The sequence below is a fragment of the Boleophthalmus pectinirostris genome, unplaced genomic scaffold, assembly GCF_026225935.1.
Source record: "Boleophthalmus pectinirostris isolate CB_2022bp ecotype Guang Dong unplaced genomic scaffold, ASM2622593v1 HiC_scaffold_10, whole genome shotgun sequence".
Taxonomy (NCBI): domain Eukaryota; kingdom Metazoa; phylum Chordata; class Actinopteri; order Gobiiformes; family Gobiidae; genus Boleophthalmus; species Boleophthalmus pectinirostris.
In genome coordinates this window covers 7,632,705-7,648,403 of record NW_026570971.1, presented here as the reverse complement: position 1 = coordinate 7,648,403, position 15,699 = coordinate 7,632,705, and the positions used below count along the sequence as shown (strand labels likewise).

The 15,699-nt window shown below is 40.5% G+C and overlaps 1 protein-coding gene across 1 annotated transcript in view; it reads right to left on the bottom strand.

Moving 5' to 3' along the window:
* Window positions 1-15,699, bottom strand: part of dph6 (diphthamine biosynthesis 6) — a 245,266-nt gene that overhangs the window by 149,493 nt on the left and 80,074 nt on the right.

Here is a 15,699-nt window from a genome sequence, read left to right as displayed (position 1 = left end):
TGCACATGGTTATGATTGACTGGTACATGTTCAGTGTTAACAGTGTTTGATGTAAAGTCTGACAGCAGCAGGAAGGAAAGACCTGCAAAACCTCTCCTTCACACAGCGAGGGTGAATCAGTCTGTCACTGAAGCTGCTCCAGAGCAGACAGAGCCTCCTGCAGGGGCTGAGACTCATGGCCCAGCATAGAGACGACCTTAGTCAGGACCCTCCTGTCCCCCACCTCCTGCACTGAGTCCAGACAACAGCCCAGGACAGAGCTGGACTTCTTGATGACCTTGTCCAGCTTCTTCTTCTCCCTCTCTGTGATGCTGCTGCTCCAGCAGACCACACCGTACAGGATGGCTGATGCCACCACAGAGTCATAAAAGGTCTTCAGGAGTGGCCCCCCCACTCCAAAAGACCTGAGTCTCCTCAGGAGATAGAGCCTGCTCTGGCCCTTCCTGTACAGTGCATCTGTGTTGTGAGTCCAGTCCAGTTTATTGTTCAGAAACACGCACCAGTCTATGGCCCTCGATCGGCCCTCTGCTTTGTCTATGTTTAGATATGTTTCCCTTGATGAAAAAACTATAAGCGCTGAAAAAAACAGCTCTTTCCTTGTGCGCTGATGCGGTTCAGCTTCTGTCGGACTAAAAGACACAACTCAGTGGAATATGTGTGTTCATTTTTTGATAGAAGAATGTTGTTCTGCCTGTTCTGTGTGTATCGTGTTGGAGATGGTTCATGTTTTCAGAGATCAGACGTGTGCAGGTTTTCTCTTTATTTAACATCATTTCACTCACTTTATTTACATTGGTCACTTTCTTTATTTTGGCTTCTGTTGCGATGAAAAGAGTGAACTTATGTTGCAGTAACCGGGATACTGCGTTTATATGCATCGTGACGAAACTGGGACACTCAAAAAACCCGATCATACCCAAGACACTGATGTGCTGTAAACACACTCACTGAGTTGAACAGTGTCTCCAAGGAGCCAGAGCCCAAACGTGGGACTGTGAGCCACAACTCCAGTGTTTGTGTCAGACACAGACTCATCTCCTTACACTACACACAGCAACATACATTCAGTTTGTCGATTAAAAATGAACGTGATCGATGAAACTCTTAATGATCAATTATCGATTAGTCGACTAATCAAGCCCATCCCTAGTTTAAATCTTTGCGCATTAGTGTTTTTAATCCCTCACTGTTTATTTGTGTGTGTGTTATTTTTTTGTAGTATGAGTTCCATAGAGACGAGCAGCAACACCACCAGACCAAGACCCTGGACTTAAAGGTTGTATGGAGGATTTTTTTTGTTTCAAATTGTCAATGAAAGATTAAAATACCATTACAGAGACGCAGCAGCTTTGTAATTATGATGACCAAAAAAAAAAGAATGAAAATCTATCAACTGTGGACGTAGTGAGGACAGATAAACATCAGCCAATAGAAAACAAGGCTCCTTCATTTTCTATTGGCTGTTAGGTTGTCAATCAAACTCCCTAGTGTAACTGACTTGTCGGCGCGCGGGGATTATGTGGTTTATGCAGCGGTTCTTAGAGGCTTTTTCAAACTGTCGCTTCCTCGCATTTCGCACAAAGTTTGTCGCGACGGTGGACGAGAATCCACGACCAGTTCGCCGCAAAAGAAAGTCGGTTTTTGAGGTCGCTGAAAGAAGAAGAAGATAAGGGGAAAAGGAGCGAAGCTAAACTGAGGTGATTCTTGGAGATTCCTTCCACCGATGGCGCGACTGAAACAGACGAAGGGTCTAAAAACTGACGCGTCGGTCGCTGAATTACCTCTAGACAGGAAACTTCAACAGTAATTCTGAACGCGCACAAGGACGGTCGCTGTATTTCTCTTTAAAAAATCCTCTATACAACCTTTAAATAAATGTAGAATAGATATTAGGGGGGAATCAATATCCAAGTTTCATGATACGATATTGTCACGGTATGAACCTCACGGTACGATATTTATTGCGATATCATGGGAAAACTCACAGTATGGTGGGGAGGCTCACGATTACGGATGTAACAATATCCAAATCTCTCTGTACGATATTTTCAGGAGAGGAAGAGGAAGAGAAGGGGAGAGAGCTTATTTCAGATCAAGTGCACTACAGGGAGGGCAGGGAGAGTTTAGTGCAGCAAATGCCGTATCTGGAGACGGCCTGGACAGGAGTTAGAGACAATAAATTAACTTCTAATTCATATTCGGACATGAGGATGAATCAGTTACATCATAAGGATTATAAAACAACAGAATGTTTTTAAAGAAATATGTTTTTTGAGTATTTAGTGGGGGCGTAACAATCACAATATCATCACTAGGGATGGGCATTCGATAAAATTTTCGTAATCAATCGTTTGGAGAATTAACGATTATCGATTAATCATTAACGTTTTTTATATTAAAATTTATCATCATTATTATTACTATCTGCACTACTAATCTGCATAAATAAATTCAACTTTACGACATATAAACCATAACGACTCTAGAGCCACATCAGCCCGTTTGACATTATAATGTGTTTAATTGCAGATTTGTGCAACTCTCACAGAAACAAAACTTAAAACCGCATCACTAATTTGCATAAATTAAGCGAAGGAATAAGCATTTGAGCTTCGGCACGTTGCAGACTGACCGACTGTTTGTGTCTCGCTCCTTCTGAGTGCAGAGCTACATGTACGGACCCCTGTTTGGTCACGCTACGCACAGCAACCTACATTCGGTTTGTCGATTAAAATGAATGTAATCGATGAAATTCTTAATGATCAATTATGGATTAATGGACTAATCATGCCCATCCCTAATCATCACGGTACGATATTTATTGCGATATCGTGGGAAAGCTTGCGATTTCGGGATCTAACAATATCCAAATCTCTCGGTACAATATTTATTGCAATATTTTGTGGAGGCTAAAAAAAAAAGTTAATATGCGACATTTTCCTCTTAAAATGCCTTGACAAGACTTAATCCAAAGAACTAAGACTTAAAAGTGCTTAAAGTGTTATTTCTTCTTGTAGTCTGCATTTAAATGAAGCAAAGGATCATGGTCTAGGTCAGGGGTGTCAAACTCATTTTGGATCCGGGGGTCGTATCCAACCGACTTTGATCCCAAAGGGGCCGGATCAGAAAACTCATGTCATATAAACCCCAAAAATAACAATAAATTCAAATATTTGTGCAGAGAAACGCAAATCTACTACAGAAATCTTTTTTAATTGAAGAACTCTTTCTTTTACAAAATATTATAATATTATGAACAACCTGAAACTTTAAGAAAAATACAATTTCAACACAATGTTTTAACATGAACTTGTTTAAAATTAACTTGTAGAAATAGGAATAAGTAAATTTTTGTTGTAAAATCCTGCACTCGGCTCAACTTTTCTCATTTTGGACATTTTTCTGATGAGGGTGTCACGGTCAACAGTCAAAACGATCGTCCTTTAAGAGCGTTTGGAAAGAGACAAGTCTTCATTTGTGCTGCTCTGGTGGGAGGGGCCACGTACAGAGACGCTGGAGACGCTGCTGTGATAAACACCACAGAAAATTAACAATATTTTAATAGAAAATATAATTAAAATATTTTAGTAGAAAATCAGCCGAGGGCCAGATTTAAGGTCTTGGAGGGCCGGATCTGGCCCCCGGGCCGCATGTTTGACACCTGTGATCTAGGTAGTTCTCTGTCTTTTTTTTTAAACTATTGCTGCACCAGAACTCTTAATTTAAGCAAAGAGACTTGTAATTTGATATATTGCGATGGTCCACGATATTATTGTGAGAACTTTGACTTTGTTACTGTATATACTGTAATACATGTGTTTAATGCGTTTAAGACCAAATCAAACATCCATTTTTATCTGTACTGTACTTCTTCATACGAGTAAAAAGTAAAGTCATATGCAAAACATTCCTGGGACATTTCCATGACACACGTGCATCTCCCACAGGGCCAAATAGTGCTTGTTCGCAGCACAATGGGATCCTAAGTGTTACGTGAGCATTGTAAACAGAACACGCAGGTAGAGAGGAGCAGAGCGCAAACAGAGCCCGGCGCAGCTCTCTCCTCTGTCACACGGGGATGTTTACACTGTACAGATATCACACACACAACAGAGCGGGGGCCATATCCTCCAGAGACGCCCACAATGCACTGGGTACAGGCGTTCATAAACACATCTACGAACAGCCACGTCAATGTCTATGAGAGTGTAACCTCGCGTTCAGCCTGCACCGTGTTATGTCTACTCCCTGGGATGAATCATAGAAATGTAATAATGGATTATACGCTACTGTAGAGTCCCGCAAAACAGTGCGGCGCGGGACACGTTTTGAAAGCTCATTGCAGCCGCAGGCAGGAGAGGGACTGCACAATGCGAAAGTGGGAGGGTGGGATGATAAACTGCAGTTCAAATGCAAACTAAATATGAGTGTAAAGCCAAATATACAAATGATGAATGTTTGCCTATCATGCATCATTCGTGCTGGATATTGTATTTGGATATTTTAATAAAAACATTTTAAGCAGCCTAAACTTCCAGATGTGGTTTAATCTTGTGCAAATTTGAGACAATTCCTTTCTGCTTCTCCGTGTTTGATAGAGTTTAAGAAAGTGAATGTCCCCATCTTGCAGGATTTGTGAGTGGGAACGGGACAAAATAGAAAATCATATTTGCAGATTACAAGCTGCAAGTAGTGAAATATTCAGCCGAAAATGCTAATCGAGGAGCAGAATGAAAGTTTGGAGTGAGCGAAAAAATTGTGACACTGGTGCACCATGAAACTTTCCTGAAAGTCATTGGATGGATCGACAAAGCCTGGACTTCAGTGACACCGAAACCATCCTGTCGGGATTCAGAAAGGCCGGAATAATTCTAACTGGAACTGATGCTGAGTCTGACGACAGCGACACAGAAGAGGAAGCGGCGCTCTGTTTACCTCCGAAGGTCGCGGAGTTGCTCAGAAGTGACACTTAGATGAAGAAAATATCACAGAAGCGGGCGGGAGCGAAAATGAAAATTCTGTCCCGCGCACACCTCTACACTACTGTATGTATACATGTTCTTTTACACAAAGCACAGAACATTATTCACTCACTCCACACTCCAGACCAGCGTTTTTTGGAAAAAATACTTTATAAACTACACTTCTGTTACCAATGAAGTATGTAGCCACAAGAGCTCCCTCTGCTGTCAGCAACAAGAATAAACAATAAGAAATAAAACAAATGAAGCCAGTAGGCAACATAAATGTTGCGCTAACAGAGCTATGTTGTTGTGAAAGCAACTGGACCGCAGAACAAATCTGGTGATGAGCTAAAGATGTTCATTTTGTCTTCTTATGTACTTTGACACGTCACCACCAACACCGGTGACAGTTCTGAAGATGGTTTGCAGCAGCAGCCGAAACATGTCAACAAAGTAAATACACTTTATTGTATTGTCTTTAAAAAGAACCCAAGAAGAGTTCAAAGTTAAAATCTGGTGATGGTTTATGGGTTCGGATCTTTACCTGTGATGCAACAATCCTGTCAAAATGCAAACATAGAATGAATGAAGCAGAATGCAAATCCGGGTATGTTTTGGATGAGTGAATAATAACTCCAAAAAGTGTTTTAAATTTTATACAGTATATGTATCGTACGTTTAGGCCGATTCATCGACCAGTTTCACTTCGTGGAAACAATCTGACCATTACAATTCCTTCGCTTGACAGTAGGCGAGTACTTTTTCTATTTAACCAATCGCTGCTATTTGTTCGTGACATATGTAATGCGCCAAATACCGTAGGAAAAGGACAATAACGTCTTTTCCCTTGATAAAATTCACCAAACATTCACTTTGTTCTGGCTTGAAATCCTCGATCTCGGGAATCATTGCCAACACAGAATGTCTGTCTTCGTCTACATCCATCTCGACACTTTGTTTACTGTTGTGCTGTACCACAAAAGGGACCCAGACAGGTGCTTGAGTTTGACGTCATGGCTCCACAACTCTTCTCTGATTGGCCGGTGCTCGGTCTACAACTTCCGGGGTTCTTGCAAACCGTCTAGTGTATTCTGATTCCTGACCTAGTCGCTGGAGAGAAATGAAATTGAGCAGAGGCACTGTTTACATGCTTCATACATTTCAGAGAAGTCGTCTAAAGTCATCTTGGTTCACAGTCAAATTTGATTCAATAAAAGTTTTAAAACAGTAACCCATTTTTTAATAAATATTCAAACAAAGCCGCACCAAACTGACTGACAATGAGAAAACACGTGGCTTCCCTGACTACACCGCCCCCTAGCTGCTCCTATATTGACATTCATGCTCATTTCCCAGCCCTCCAAAAAAAAAAAAAAAAACTCCACCGACATCCCGGCTGACATCGACACATCCCCGCGCCGCTCCTGAGTGGCATGTATCTTTAATATGGCTCAGGGCTAATCTAATTGCGTTTCATATCATATTCATATTTCACAAACAGCGCGACAAGTGTGCGCTGGGGAGACGCCGGCGGAGGCCTGGAGTGGTCGTCAATCTCCTCTCACAAAGCCGAGGATGATGCGCCGAGACATACATGTAAACAGAAACACAGACGGTTATAAAAGACGTGTTCTGATCAATGCGGATGCTCGTTTCAGTGTTCCCCCGAAGATGGAAGGTACCGAGATATTTTTAAAAGCAATACAAGAGATATACATGGAGACTTTTTTTCTTTTTATGGAGTTATTTGTAATGTTTGTGCGGTTGGTTTTGGTCATTTTTTTGGTTATAGACATGTTTTTGAAGCAGAATTATCCTCCAAAAAGTTTTCTAAATGTACGATATTGTTAAAGCATATGAGCTGCGATAAATAAACAGTTAAAGGTGCATTGTGTAACTTTTCTGGTGGAGGGTCGGTGAAATTTTCTTTTCTTTTCTTCATGGAGATGTTGTCTGGAATGTTTCACAATTGCCACGTTTACATGAGAGCTTTAATTCCAAACAAAAATAATTTTAGTCCGAATAAAAATTAATTTCGCAGTAAGTGTGTGGTTTATTCTGATTTTAAAGCCGTATTAATTTATTCCTTGATCATGTAAAGGTTTACTCTTCTTAAAAATAATTGCGGTCGTTCGGCGCATGCTCGTTGGGTCGCCCTTCTGACGCGATCCGGACGATCCAGCAGCTGACGACATAGAACCAGGTTAGACATAAGATCTGCGGAGAAACGAGCCCACACACAGTAAGAACGCAAGTTTTTAAGTCGGAAAAAAACCCCAAAACTCACGTTATTGAGTGAACGCAAGATGGATACGTTTAATGCCATACCGGGGCATTCCAGACTAGGGATGGGCATTCGATTAAATTTTCTTAATCAATCGTCGGTAGAATTAACTATTAACCATTAACGTTTTTATATTAAAATTATCATCATTATTATTACTATTACTAATCTTCATAAATAAACTCAACTTTACAACATATAAACCATAATCACTCTAGAGCCACATCAGCCCGTTTGACATTATAATGTGTTTAATGCAGCTTTGACACATTTGTTTATGTTTTACAGAAACAAAACTAAACCACATGACTCATTTGCATAAACTATAAACATTGTGCGCTGATGCGGTTCAGCTTCTGTCGGACTAAGGCTACGTTCAGACTGCAGGGCTTAACGCTCAATTCCGATTTTTTTGTGAAATCCGATGTTTTTGCGAGGTCGTTCACATTTCCAATTAGATGCGACTTGTATGTGACTCCAGTGTGAACATAAAACGGCCCGAAAGTGTCCCGCATGTGCACTGGAGACACGATGACGTCATCCGCAGCGAGCGTGCTCTGTGTTTACAGAAGTTGTCCAAACATGGACGCGAGCATTGAGCACCTGGAGATTTTAAAGTTCCTCTTGTACCGGAGCCAGAACATGAACAACTTACTTGTTTTAAGGAGGAGATTGAGAAGGAGAAGGACGAAGTTTTTTGATCGTGGTGTTTTGTGGGACAGCGGCAGCGACGTCCGTTGAAAGGAACGTGTGGATGTGGAGACGGAGCCAAGAGTGGTGAGTGGTGATGTGCTTCACTTCAGTGACACGGAGTTCATTAACAATTTTCACCTAATTCAGCGCAGAATAGTGACGTTTGTGGCTTGTTGATAACGTGTAGGTCGAATGAATGCACTTTGGCCGTTCAGACTGAAGTCACATGTCAAAAGATCAGATATGTATCGGTTTCAGGAGCACAAATCCTGGGTCACATTTGAAAAAATCGGATCTGTGTCGTTCAGACTGTCATTAAAAGATCAGATACAGGTCACATAGGGGCCAAAAAATTGGATTTGGGTCACTTCAGGCTGCAGTCTGAACGTAGCCTAAAGGACACGACAGTGGAATATGAGTGTTCTCTCTCTGACAGAGGGATGTTAATGATGATGATGATGATGGTGAGTTTGTTCTGTGTGTGTCGTGTTGGAGATGGTTCATGTTTTCAGAGATCAGACGTGTGCAGGTTTAGTCCAGCTCTTTATTTAACATCATTTCACTTTATTTATGTCGGTCACTTTATTTATTTTGGCTCCTGTTGTGATGAAAAGACTGAAAAGTGTTTGTCTTTTGGACACATCTGACTCAACTTTATGTCGCAGTAACCGGGATACTGCGTTTACATGCACCATGACGAAACCGGGATACTCAAAAAACCCGATCGTACCCGGGATCATCCAAGGAACCAGAGCCCAAACGTGGGACTGTGAGGCACAACTCCAGTGTTTGTGTCAGACGCAGCTCCTCGTCTCCTTACACTACGCACAGAAACTTAAATTCAGTTTGAAAAATGAACGTGATCGACGAAATTCTTAATGATCAGTTACCGATTCGTCGCCTAATCATGCCCATCCTTATTCCAGACAAAGCAACAACATCTCCATGGAGACAAGCAGAGGAAATCAGAAAATTTGCACAGTGCACCTTTAAGACAACGATAAAAACCTGCGCTTTAACGCGACGAAATCCTTGTCATAAAATCGCCCACGCTCGCATCAATACCGTCCACTTTAAACAGTCCCCGGCTTTGCGAACGCTTTTCTAATCTAATCCTTTGCTGTTTACACGCGCGGACTACACCTTACGCCCGCCCCCCGACGCCTCCACCTTGGCGTTCATTACCCCATTACGAGCCTTGTAATTAGAACCGAGCGCCGGGGCCAGGAGCGGCGCAGGGGCCCTCGCTAAATTACCTTGTAGCCGTTATCAATTTCCACGGCTACTGGTCCTTAAGATAAACCCCCCCTAACCGCCACCGCCCCCTCCTCCCCCCGGTGGCCCCGTCCTGCAATTTTTCTCTGCCTGATAAACACTCTGATTAAAGGCGCCGGCGTGTACACCTCTCGCTACTCTCCAAATGAAATCCTGTTGGTGCGCGCACAACAGGGCGAGCGGGCTAATCAGATAACGGACGGATCGCGGGACGGGCGGCGGGAAAGGAGGGCGAGGAGGAGGAGAGGAGGGAGGAAGAACAGCGTAACTTTTTGGAGTTCTTAAAGGTGGTACATAACGCAAAATGGACTCTTTTTGGACACTTTTAGGCGTGTTATAATGTTATTAGCTCATCAAAAACAGACCTGGAGTTGTGTTTTGTTTCTGTGATCCTGCGTTATCCGTCTGTCCACGTCGCCAAAACTCAAAATGCTTCGTTCTACCTTGTGATGTCATGAAGCGGCAGTTTTCAAGTTTACAGTTACATTTAGTTCAGCAGAAATTGGCAGTTCCAGAGCTAAAATCATCCAAATGATTCTAGTGAAGGTGTATGGAGTTTAAAAACACAGTAGAGCACTTCCTGTATTGCCACATTGAACAGGAGTACGCAAAATACACAGGATTTGTGTGTTTAACAAGCTTGAATGAAACAAAACTCAACTCTAGGTATGCTTTAGATGAGGAAACATTATAACATAGAACAGAAATCAGAACTTTTAAAATTTTTAAGACAGTAAAATTCAGATACAGTTTCTTAAATTTCCAAGTTAAATTTGTTCTTTTTCACCATTGGCTGACCTGTACAACAAAATGCAACTTTATTTAAAAGTATTCCAAATTGAACTTTTCGTGTGTTGCATATATTCTGTCTAGAGTCTTGCTTGCTCCACTTTGTTTCTCGCAAACTAACTTGTCTACACTAGCAGATGGTGAACTTTCTATATGCACATAAATATAGTCTTAAATTATAGATTATTATTGACCGCTCTGTCTGTGCCAGTTTGTTGCAGATTCGATACAAGCTGGATAAGGCTCACTGTTAGCCAGACGCTATCTTCAATTATTCATTTGTTTGGAGGTGATGTGGCCAAAGGTTACATCCAGAAGAGCAGCTGCCAACAGGACCTCTCTGCTCTCAGCTACAATATTAACTATTCTGAGGAGACGAGAATTTAAAATAACTGCATATTTTCATATTTTTTCGGTTCATAGGTCCAGAGCTGTTTTAGGTATCGTCTTGTTAACAATAATGAGCAGCGCTAAGGTTTCTAAAGACAAGAAAAGACATTAATAGTTCATGAGTTTGCGGCAAAATGGATGTTTACTGTAAGTGTTGTGGGTTTGTAATGGGCTGTTCTTCATGGAGATGTTATCAGTTTGTTTGGAATGTTCCACGGTGTAGCATTAAACATGTGCATGTACCTGTTACCATGGAGACAAGCAGGGGACAATACCTGGCTGAGTTGGAGAGGCAAACCAGCTCAGAGAATACATGGTTTTCAAAGTGATTTTTTATTTGAAAATCTGACTGAATACATGATAAGATATGATAGTTAAGTTTTAATGTCATATGGTGGAACATTTCAGGCAAAGCGACATAAACAAATGGTGGAAAAGTTACATAGTGCATCTTTAAAGATCTCGTATTCTATTATAAATTTGACCTTTATGAGATTTAAACCATGTTACAATGGAGTTACCTTATCCAAAACAGACCAAGAATTTACACATGTTTGAGTGACGCTTTATTATTAGAGTTGGTGAAGGTCTAGAGGCAAAAAGGCAAAAATTTCCAAAGCAGTTTCTTTGTTGCACAAAGTAAAGTTCTCACTAAATAGTGCACTATTATTAACCTTGCATAACTCTGTAATTACACTATATCTAATGGACTGTGTGGACATTTGGGGGTTAACATGTAAAACTTTAGCCAAGCTGGTGCCACCTAGTGCCTCCACTCAAGTTCATTTCTCTCCAGCGACTAGGTCAGGAATCAGAATACACTAGACGGTTTGCAAGAACCCTGAAAGTTGTAGAACGCACACCGGACAATCAGCTGTGAGCTGTGAAGCCAGGACGTCAAACTCGTCGTGTCTGTCTGTGTCCCTTTTGTGGTACAACACAACAGTAAACAAAGCGTCGAGATGGATGTAGATGAAGACAGACATTCTTTGTTGGCAACGATTCTCGAGATCGAGGATTTAAAGCCGGAACAAAGAGAATGTTTGGTGAATTTTATCAAGGGGAAAGACGTCATTCTTCCTACAGGATTTGGTGCATTACATACGTCACGACCAAATAGCAGCGACTGGTTAAATTAAAAAAGTACCCGCCTACCGTCGAACGAAGAAATCCTAATGCTGTGAGGTCAGATAGATTCTATGAAGTAAAACTGGCTGATGATTCAGTGAAACTTACCTACAGCTGTTATTTATCTGACAGAAAAGGGCCTTGAGAATGATCACCAACGGTCATTATAGAGAGACATCCAACACTTTATTTTGTTCAACTTAAAGTGTTGAACATACATGACACTGTTGACTTAAGTATCCTCAAAATCATGTATAAAGCAAAATGCAATGTATCACTTGTAAATATTCAAAGAATGTTCTAGAAGAGAACAAGCCACTAGAATAAAAAAAAAAAAACAGATTCAGAACCAAGGTTATGGAGCATCGCATCGCTGTGAAAGAAGTTCATTTATGGAAGAGTCTTGATGAAGAAATCAAAGAATCAAGTACAATGATGGCATTTAAAAACTACATAAAACCCAGTGCAATGTGTATGTATGAAACAGAAAAACTAAGCTGTTGTTCATAAAAGTGATGAATTATAAGGCGCAAATGTTGAATTCTCTCGTCTATTTTCATACATAAGTTGCACCGGATTATAAGGAGCATTAAGAGAAACAAATGGACGACACTTGAGACTGATCCTTAGTCCAAGCGTCCATGATCCATTGGCAGATTGTGGTGTAATTTGCCCAACGTTATCTCCCTGTCTTGGTGAACGTGGATTATGAATGTGAATGTGGGAGGATCATTTAAGTTTTTTTATTTCCTACGAGGACGAGTCAAATATACATTGAGTAATAATATGTTTAACGCAGCTTTGCGCACATTTGTTTACGTTTTACAGAAACTAAACTTAAAACCACATGGCTCATTTGCATAAACTATAAGCGCTGAAAAAAAACGCTCGCTCCTTGTGCGCTGATGCGGTTCAGCTTCTGTCGGACTAACATCGCGAGGCTCCAACAATCCATCAAGCGGTGCGGCTTTGCAGTTTACCAAAGTCATACTAAAACATTTTGACAGATTTTTGAGCGCCGTGTACCACATAAAATCGGTTCAAGGTCAGTAAACACAAACGAATTAATGTGTAAGGTGCACCGGATTATACTGACTTTCAATGTCGATTTTTGAGAAAATAAAAGGATTAAAGGATTGCGCCTTATAGTCAAAAAAAAAAAAAAAAAAAAAAAAAGGTAACTATCGGGGGCAGATAACATAAGATTTCTCTTCTTTCTGCTCCTTTTCATTCATTTCTTGTATGTTTAATGTTATGACACTGTTAATGTCCTTTTAAACTTTATGAATGAAATAAACAAATATTGAATATATAAAAACTGCAAAAACAAATGAATTAACAAACTTGCATTCTTTGTGTGAGGGGGGTCGCCTCTCCACAGATCTAATTGGTGGCATCACGTCACATCCATGCAGATCTGTACATTGAGTATCAAAGGCAAAACCATATTTCGACATCTCGCGACGAGAATCTGGCAGAAAAGTTCCACACTGCAACTTTAAATAGCAGCTCAGCCATCTTTGCATTAGTGTAATTAACCTCTTTGTATCTCGCATGTGAATGTACGCGTCAACAAAGTCCTTTAAATGACATCCTTTATAGCCAGAGCTTAATTCTGACACGCGCAATGAGACCAGAATCCTCCTCCTCCAAAATGGACTAAAACTGACTAATATTGTTGTGGTAATTACAGTGCAGTCTCCTCTCTTTCGCCTGAGAGCTTTAATTAAAAAGTCAAGCTGCCAGACTTCCTCCTTTTTAAACCCAAACTACAAAACATCACATTATTTTATTCCACTTTCGGTTAGCTCATAGTTTTCTCCGTCTCTGCTTATTTGCGAAGGTTATCCGGACGACTTTGCACCTTCCCCAATTTGCATAATTTGTAAGTTTTTTCGACTTTGATTGGGAGACAAAACCGCATTCTGAATTCATATCTCCAACCAACCAAGTCTTAACAATGCTGCGCGGTGCTGTTGGGTGTCGCCACTTTAGATAAATTGTTATTGTCCTTAGCGGTTTGAGCGATAAAGTCCTGTTCTTTTTGTTTTGTAAAGGGGGAATTCTCTCGCTTTCTCTCGCTCTTTCTCTCTCCTGTCTTAGCTGCAGTGTGGGGTTTGCGAGATAACACTATATTAGCTAGAGCTCCCTCCTCCATTGTTCCATTGGACTAGCACCTTGTCGTATTTTTTAACAGATAATACAGCTTATGCGGCTGGAAACTCAAGGTTATTAAAAGGGGTTAGGGCCGGGAGAGAGCGAGCGGAGCTTATTGTGCGAAAGTTGTCTGACCACTTTTAGCTTTGCTCGTATCAGCGCCGGTGTTTGGACAGAGGGGGATATTGAAAGCTGTGTGTGAAAACGAGTAAAGCAGGACGATGCGAAGCCCGAATAAGGACCCGGTAGAAACAGTGCTCCCCCACAGGCTGCTCACGGTATCGCAGGCGTCAAAGCTCAAGAGAGGAGCTTTGATTTGGAGGGTCTTATCACACACTAGTTGTTAAGTCCAGAATGATCTTTCTGTGTTTTTATACAGAGAGAAATCAGTCTGGTCCCCACAGAACCATTGTCAGTGGAATAACAAGTCACATTTTAAAAGAATATTGGTTTTATTGTATGTTTTAACCAGTTAAGCAACGGCAGGTGCATGTTAGATTTACGACCAGTGTTGGGAAGGTGACTTTTAAAATGTATTCCCCTACAAATTACAGATTACATACACCAAAATGTAGTTTGTAACAGAATCCATTAAGTTACTTAAAGCGAGTAACGTAATCTGAATACTTTGGATTACTTCTGTAGAGAAGTAAAGACTAGGCTCTTAACATAAGATGTTTTATCTGCTAAAAGACAATAAAAAGCCCAGACTTTGCTTAAACATATTAAAAATATTATTGATAGAAGAAGAGGAGACACGGTCCATGTAGCATGGTTTAGTCCCGTTAAATCCTGGTTTAGTCCTGGTTTAGACCTGGTTTATTCCTGGTTTAGACCTGGTTTAGACCTGGTTTAGACCTGGTTTAGTGTCTGGCAATGAGTGGAAATACCAAAAAAAAGAAAAAAAAAAAAAAAAAGAAAATAGGGGCTATAGCCCGAAATGTGAAAACAGGAACATACTGCCCTGTAATCCATTTATTTTAACAAAGTAACTGTAATCTAATTACCACTCATTGACACAGTAACTGTAACTGAATACAGTTACTCATAATTTGTACTCTGATTACGTAACTCTGGTACATGTAATCTGTTACTCCCCAACACTGTTTACGACAGAATACCTATGTTACATGATTGAATAGTTTGGAGTAAATATTTTTTATTTATTACATCATATTTTATTTTGTTTCCATGTGTAGAAAACGTAATAACTTTGTTTAGAAAGGCGCTGTATGAATAAAATATCACTATTATATTATTATAATAGGAAATTCACACTTAAATATTATACATTTATCACTATTCAGTGTTTCCAGTCATTTCTTTCTTATACAGTGGAAGCCTTATTTGATAGAAGATATAGGCCTGTCGAAATGAGCTCCTCTACCTAGATTCATATAAATGAGTGATTAATGATGATAATGGCCTGTCAATATGTGCTGCCTTTAGTCAGAGCCCCATGTGAGCAGAATAGGACTGTCCAAATGAATATTCATGTAAATTAGTTAAAATTGTATATAATTAAGGTATAAAGTGTGATCACCGTGTGCAAACAGATCAAATCAAACCCACGTCTCTAATCCAAAGAAATATGTTGAAAAACTGAGGAGGTTTGCTTTATTGGATCTACACAAGTGTAAACGGACAAACGTAAGGTCGCTTATGTCGACAGGGTAGCACGAATCAAGAGACGTCACTGTCGATTTAGGCTATGGGGAGCTCATTTTGATGGGGCAGCTCATTTCAACAGAACACCGGCCAGTCACATTTGTTTATTTCTGTGACATATTTGAAACAAAGGAGTTTACTGGTTGCTTGATTTTGCTCTAAATGTTTTTACAGAGTTTAATGCTTTGCCCATTGCTTCTGCTGAATGTTTTTGAATTCCTGCATTTTTTTTGTTTTGTTTGTTTTGTTTCCTTTTTCCTCGTAAGCAGCCGTATTTGTTTCATTCTTGTCTCTGATTGGCTGATGGGCTCAGGTTTTCCCCCGGTGCAGCTGTGACTCCAGTGTGGGACT